Genomic DNA, 8,687 nt, shown 5'->3' on the forward strand with positions numbered 1-8,687 from the left:
GTCACGTGCCACTTCTCTTTCCATCTATAGTAACTCTAATTCATTACTTTTTTCTGTAGCACTAAAGATTGTTTGCTTTCAACAATAACAGTATCTCATGAGGTAAAATATATAGTAATTCTGTTAAACTGGTAAAGTAATTGATTTAACGTGAGATATAGAAATTGAATGAAATTGTGTGTGCGTGTGTGTTTTCAGACATCATTTTTAACTCATGTAATTCTACAGCGTCAATTTCTTGTTGTCTCTCAGAAGGGCACGAACGGAAAACAAAAGCTGTATGTGGTCACTTTCTTTGAATTTTCTTGGCTGGATTGGATACACAAGAGTGGACTAAGTTTGGACTCACGCTCTTTAACTCTTGTTTTCTTTTCAATTTCTTACCCAAATCAAATAATAATATACACTTTTTTCTCACCTTTTCTTAAAGGGTAATTTACACTTCTTTCTTACAGATCAACTGACAGGGTATAAAACATATCACTGCTGTGATTTCGTCATCCACTTCTATGTTAAGAGAATATTTTTGAGATACATACACACGAAAAAAAGAAAACTTATCAATGAGATATAAATAATCAAATACAGTATTAATTTATTAAACACAGAATTGATATTCACAGGAAAAAAAATTAGCAGTAGGAATGGAATTGGTAAAACTGCAGTCCCAGCAATGGCTGGTATGGTGTGTTGAAACACACAAGGTTTGCCAAAATTTGGATTCCAGTAGACTGCAAGCTGCATCATATAAGAGGATTTTGCCATGAAAGTCTCGACAGACTAGTTTACAAAACATAAATGTGTTTAAACCTTAATAAGTTAGTTTTATAAAATATGTTTAAATTTAAAATTCATTTCTTAACCTATGATATTTCCGTTTTTAAACATTTATAAAATGAGCAATTCACAGCTTTTAAACATTTAATCGATATTTTTTTCAGATGTTATCAAATATATATATTGAGTGTTCATTCCGTTATGAACATACATGAACATTCACGTTGCTAAATGTGGTGATACATGTCTTCAATGGTGTTTATATAGGCATTAGTGTATTTCTCCTGTTTAAATAACATCAGAATGTTTCTATTATTAAATAATCAGCACACGACCCTTTAGTTCCTTGCAAGAGATTAAACATTACTGATCTACGAGACTACCTGTAACAAATTATTTTTGAGTTTATGATTTTCTTAGTTTTGTGAATTTATCCGGTTTATGTCACTGATCACAGTGATCAATCATTCAATTCAACTAGTGCAACTTTAACTTTAGAACAGATAGACTTTCCCTTTATAAACATCTGCATAATGATAATTAATTGTTAGTGGTCGTCAATCACTTCTTATTTACACATATAATTATACATAGATATAGATATAGACATTTTAATTGTAAATACAGAAGGATCATAGCTGAAAGTTTTACTGTTTTTACGACAGCACATCTGTCAATTACAGTGAAAGTGAATCTAAAATCATGTTTTTCACATACTTGAATGTAAAATCAGTCACTACCTACTTTTCTTTTCCTAAACAGTTTATTAAATCCGAGTTTCATAACTTGAAGCAGAAAAAGTTTGTCTTGGCTATAAGTATGACTATATATATTGACCTAGGTCTTGCACTAACTTACAAAGTGTGTCTTGTTAAACAATATTACTTCCTAATTGGGTGAGTAAAGTACTTCCTGTAAAACTATTCTTGTTGGTATATTTCTTGAACCATGACACAAGACCAGAAGATATTGTAGTAATTAAATAGACCGACTTAAATGTTAATTTGACAATAAGGTGGTTGAATAAAAAGTATTCTACTTTCATAGAAATTTTAAAATATTTAGCTTTTAAAAATATTATAAATTATAAAAGTAATTTGATTGATTAAAATGATAGAATTTCAAATTTCACTTAAAATGTAAAAATTTAAAAAGTTTTATATACTTTACCAAACATCAATTTTCTCTCCATATTCTTTTTTTTTTCTATCTTAATTCTCTTTAACTAATAAGATATAGGTGTTGTCATTAACATAAAAAAATTTGTTATTTTGGGATTTTAACATTTATTAAAAGTCTAATGTCATATATAGAGATGTCAAATTAAGTGTGTTGTCCTTTAATAGACGTTAAAAATACTAAGAAAAAAATAGCATCGATGGATATTTGAAAATTTTAGAACTTCGATCCCCTTCAAAAATTAGCTAGCATGTTTGTCATCCAATTTTGAACAACTTTCATTTTTGAAGTGTCTTTATACGAGGTATAATCATTTGAAAATTTTCACTACCAATTCTTCACAACTTTAAGTTTGTTACCAATATCTAATAATTGAACACTCTACATTCAAATACAACCTAATAAAACACAAAAATAATTTGAGTCAAAAATAATCTAACTATTTTTAATGAATTTTACAAAAATATAAAAAGATAAACTTTAGGATACACAACAATAACACTAATCTTAATACGAAATGCAATAAAAAGGAATAAAAGTTTAACTTCAAATAAGCACCATAACATTAACATGGAATGATATTTCATAAGAGTTTAATGTCATCGTTATTTAACTTTTGTAATGATAAATTTCACACACAAAAAAAAAAGTGAAGGCTTTGGCACTATTTTAAAAATTTAAAACGCAAATTAATATTGGATTCTCTCGCTAAGACATTGTCACTTAAAAATAATATTCACCAATGTCAATAAAATAATTCTTACTATGAGTTAAAAAATATTGTGAAATTTGATTAAAGAATAATATTGATAGAAAAACATCAGTTACTATTTTTTTTTAATTATAAAATAATATTTTTTAAATAAATTTTCATATTTAATAAAGAATACTGTAACATCCCAAAAATACAGTATAAAACCATATACGAGAATCATCACATATTAATAATACTACAGATCAGTTCTACACATAACGAGATATTATTACGGCCGAACGGCCTTACATAATAGTATGGAATTAAAACCGCACGCTAGCTACAACTAGACCGAACGGTTTACAAAATAAACTATTATCGAACGGTCTTACAAAAGGTGAAGCCAACAACTGACTGAACGTTCCTAAGGTTTGGCCTTCACTTCCGCCTTCCAATGCTTCTTCCAGCAGCTCTTCTCCTTTTGCTCACATCCACACGGATGATCATTGCAACAGAACAACAACCGAACGCACAACACAGACAAAATGATAAACATGGTAAGCTTATGTAATTTAATTAATTCAATAACAACATACAACGTTCATAACTAAATTTACAACACCAAGTCATAATTCATGCATAAGGGCATATAAAGACCGACCACTTGACTCTGACTGTCCGGACTGTATGAATCCTGTGTAGCTACGACGTTTGTGCACCCGGGTGATGTAGTAACTGGGATACCCTCAACAGCTGCCACCCGAGATTAATCAGTTCCGTCCAAGTTAACCTTATGGACTAGGACCTCCTGCCATTCCCACACATGACTTACTCCTCTCTACGTGAGAATGAGTAATCATGGAATATCAGGATAAACGCCTGCTAAGCTTTGCCCACATTCATACTTTACCAATCAATAACCACTTTCTGAGATATTCCTCCCTGTAATACTCTTTCATAACCAAACTATTTCATTCACGTCACATTTCAAATTCTCTTATACTTCATCATCAATATATTCAACTGAAATAAGATCACACTTTCTCATCATAGCACAAGTACGACTGGAATAACACTTCTTAGAAACTAACATGACCGAGCGCTATTTACGAATTTATCCACTTCAATAAAAAGACCCCTAAGAGTTCAAACCGGATGCCACGAAGCCTAGGCCGAATACTAAGACTCTAGGCCGGACACCTTTTAAAGACCAACACTGTTTGACACCCAATACTAATACTGATGAGAAACTACGAAGTAACGAACGCTGTCGAGTTTGGCTAAAGACTCTTATTCTAAAAACCGTAATAATATATTACTGAAACGAGACCTAATGCTTGGTTTAAGACCGAGCCCTGTAGAAACCAAACACTATTGAACGAGCGTTGGTCCAAGACCAAGTACTTATCAAGAACGAGCGCTACTGAGACCGAACGCTTAGTCCAAGACCGAGCACTACTAAACTTATAAAATGAATGTATATATATATATATATATATATATATATATATATATATATATATATATATATATATATATATACACACTTGCGCCACACTTATTTTTAATGAAAAATAACAATAACATCTACGACTTTAAGTAGTATAGTATACATTAACTAAACTGTTTAGGAAACCTAAAGGAGAACTCCACTTAGGTCGAACGCTCATTTACATATATCTAATATTATAAAACGATCATCAGTAACTAAATTCTCTCTAGAAGAAGAATTTAGTTTAGACGGACGCTCAAAGGAAAACTGAACGGTCAATACTGACTCTCGGTTACAATTTACCTAATTCTACATAGTATTACAAAGTGACCCTTAGACAATATCCCTAAAACATGAGAAATCAGTTAAGACCATGTACTTTCAGGAAGAATCGAACGATCACTAATGATGCTCGACCATATTATAGCATTTATTCAGAATACTACAATTTGAAGATCAAAACCTATCTCAACTCAGTTCACACCATTTATCACTCGTCCATTCACACATCCAAACAAGCAATAACACACATATTTCATACCCATCAAAAATCAAACAATATATCATGCAAACATAAAAACGTGCAAAACAAGAATCTTAATCAAATTATATAAGTTTTCCTTACCTCTAACCGTAACCGAACGCTTACAGATGCAGAATAGAGTTCACCACTACCAAAGACTTTACGTTCGACAGTCACGTTTTAGGAATACTGAACCAAACAGAAAACCAGAACACTCAGAATAATACGATTCGCTCATCCGACCAGAAATAGGGGTTTGCATGCGAGAATAAACGATCGTGCTAAAGAGAAAGAAACTCACCGGCTTAGAACCACAAACCGATCGATTTAAACGAAAACTCTTGACGTCGGGAGTGTTCAAACGGTGCCTGAGAGGTGATCGAAAGAAGAGAAAATGAGATTTTCTTAGAGAGAAGGTGGAGATTTTAGAGAGAAGGAGGATGAAACGTTTTCAGCAGTTTGGAGAAGAAAGAAAGCATGCAGAGAAGTGGCACGACATTTGAAATTTGGCATAAGATACTGTCGTCACCCAAAACCGAACTGTCACTCTTCTGCAGCCACCTGTTTTCCACTAACTGAAACGCTAACTCACTCCTTGACACTTGGCTCCCACTACTTGGAGTTTTTAATGGGTTTTTAATGAGTCCTGACAAATACCTTAATAAAAAAATAAAATTCAACAAATTTGAGTTGTTGATCAAATTAAAAGATTTCAAAAATAGTCGATTTTAAGTTAAAAACAATTCAAATTTATTATATTTAAACTTCTTAAAAATTTTGAAATTTTTTATCTAAACAAGTAGTTATAAGAAAGATAAATAAAAGATTATTCGAATTAACTAATGCCTCGATTAATTTAAAGTCGTAAAAAATATTTAATTTTATTATCTTCGACAAGAACGTGTCAGAAAAGTTATTATATAAACTACCAACTTTTTTAAATGAGTAAATCAGCACCAACTTTTTTGAAAGAACAAAAGTTGGCAATTAGTCACTCAACGAGTAAAATGTGCATCCATGCACTAGAACAATAATATAGTTAAAGAGTTGTACAATTTCTTGGAAATAATGTAGTCTGAAATTTGTCTTCAAATATAGAAAAAATCATTAAAGATGGTAGGTTAGATTCTCTAACAAGCATTTGCGACATAACAGGTGATTCTGATATCATTGTGAGAAAACAAAATCCCTCTTAAAACTCATTAAGTTTTTTTTATCGAAAAAAACATCATAAAGTGATTTCGCATAACTTAACCACCGGACATAATCATTAAATTAGATGTCGAATCATTAAATTTTTATTAAATCCTCTCCAATCTCTTTAAATCTACTTCCTCAGATTCACTCAAAAATATTCTCTCAAATTCATTTTTCTCAAATCCACTGAAAAACAACAAGGTCTAAGCTTAATTGATTTTAGGTCCAATAGTTTATGAAAAGCCCCCACAAAGACACTGCTGGGTCGTAAATCCTGCAGGAAAAAAGAAAGGGAAAAAGACAGAGGACGTAGCTACTTTAGTTCTTGCAAATTCAGCCACGAGTGTAAACTAGGTTGCTATTGGGTGTTTTTGACACGTTTGTGAAGTAGCTTTTGGACTTAGAACAAAAGCAACAGATGGTGATACGTCATAACTGCCTAGTTGCTTTCAATGCAGATATATAAAATTAAAGTAATATAACATAAATTATATTTACATTTATTTTACCTACACTATAAAAAATAAAATATTATTAAAAATTTACTTTTTATAATTTTATATTAAAATTAATATTAAATAAATATAAAAAATTTGTGTATGTCAAAATATTATTTATGATAAAATTAATTAATTTATCAAATGACACAATTTTATACCAGAAAAAGCTTCAATGCGCATCTTACGGGACCATTTCTCTTCATTTGAAACGGATATTCCCAAAATTGCTTAAATCTGTACCAATCTATACACAGATTCTAACCATAGCCAGATTGGCTACTTTTTCTATCAATGCTACCCACCATGAATAATAATTCATTCGCTATATTTACACTTAAGATATATTTAGAGAGAAAACAAAATGATAAGTTTATATAGTATGTAATATGATAAAAAGAGAAAAATAAAACAATAAGATAAGATATCTAAATCATTTTATTACCTACAATATATGACAATCTTCAAAACATGCTAAACCAACTTTCATATAAGAAAATTTAGTTTGAAAAATTCGATACCAAATAGAAATTTGTAAAGGATGTTTGCAAGACGAGAGCTATATTAATTATTTCAAAATAAATTAATAATTAGTGGTGAAAAAATGGATCAGTGGCAATTTGGTCAAAAAAAGTGAGTCAAGACATATTTTCAACTCAACAGTTTGGTATAATATATTTCACTCAGCTCGACAGTCTAGTAGGCCAGTTAGACAATCCAACAGGTCAGCTTGACCAGTCTGACAACTTAACATCATTAAACAAACCGAATGTAAAGAACTTGTCATCGCTCATCCCAACCAACCCGACAATCTATCATTAAAAAAAAACTAAATATAAGGAGCTCGCTTTCATCCAGTCCAGTCTGGCAAGTCAGCCCAATTATTAATGTTCTTGAATGGTGAAAGAGTAATTATTGTCAACATTTTTCATATTTGTTAATCATGGCTAAAGACTTGCTAAGTATCCCAATTAGTACATTTCTTTTTGAATATGCTTTCAACATTGATTCAAAGATTTTGAATAAGTATAGAAGTCTTTTATTATCAAAAAATGTTGAAGGAATAATTAGTACATCCACCTAAAAGTATGAGTTTCGTAATTTAGATGATGATGTTGATGAAGATGGAAGAATGGAGGAGGGGGGTTCTTCTAATGTTTCATCTAATAACCCTAGAAAGGAAAATGATGAGCATTGAACGAAGAAATGATGATGGAACTAATTTTTAATTTTTTAGTATTTTAGTAATCGAACAATTGTGTGAACAAAAATTATTTAATATATGAACATGTTTTTATATACTATAGAAAATTCAAACATAAGTAGGGATGTTATATTCAAATAAGTGATAAATTATTTAAATGCAACTTGGGAGTCGAACAATAACCTAGCAACCTACATGGCATCTTGCTCGATAGCCCGACATGAACCTGTTTCAATCCGACAGCCCAGCCAATCCTGCAGGCTGGCTGCTCGGGAGCTGGGTTGTAAAAGTCAATACATTATTAAGTGGCAAGTCATTCTAGTCCAACCTGGCCAGATTTTGATGGAGCAAAGTCGAATCGGGTTGATCCATTTTTCTATCCTATTTATGATAGTTATCACTTTCCACATTTACATCAAGTAGATATCCCAAAGTATATCAATAATTTGTTATCAATAAAAATTTTAAATAATTAAAGAATACAAAACATGGAAAAGTACATCAAACTCATGATAAAACAAAAAATATCCTATATTTCATGAAATATAGATAGTATATTTCATGAAATATAGATAGATGAAACCTATTGTAGGCATGACATTATATCATTGATACTACTCTCTATATCTCACCGAATTCATTAAATTTATATGCAAAATGATTTTCTTTTCAAGTATGTGAAACTTTAAATATTTTGAAAAAAATAAATGATTAAAATAAAATTATTGGTGAAAAAATATTAACTATTTTAAAATTGTTTAGCATTTAATTTTATATATTTATATTTTTTATCCAAATTTGTAATATTTAAAAAGATTAATTTTTAAAATTTATTTTTTCTATAAAACTTGTATAAATTTATTTTTAAAAAAGAGTAAGTTTATTTGTACTGATATTTTGTTATAATATTTTAATTTAAATTATGTTTTAAAAATAATTTTTACGTGATTTTATAAGATTTATATTTAAATAGTTTTATTTAGAATTATATATATATATATATATATATATATATATATATATATTTGTGAATATTCAATATATAGATGTTACTTCTATTGTGATAACTTGTTAACAACGCTATTAATGTAAAAGTAGTGTAAATGAATAGAAAAAAAATATTT

The sequence above is a fragment of the Vigna umbellata genome, chromosome 1 (genome assembly GCF_029865625.1).
Source record: "Vigna umbellata cultivar VRB3 chromosome 1, Vumbellata_1.0, whole genome shotgun sequence".
Lineage (NCBI taxonomy): Eukaryota > Viridiplantae > Streptophyta > Magnoliopsida > Fabales > Fabaceae > Vigna > Vigna umbellata.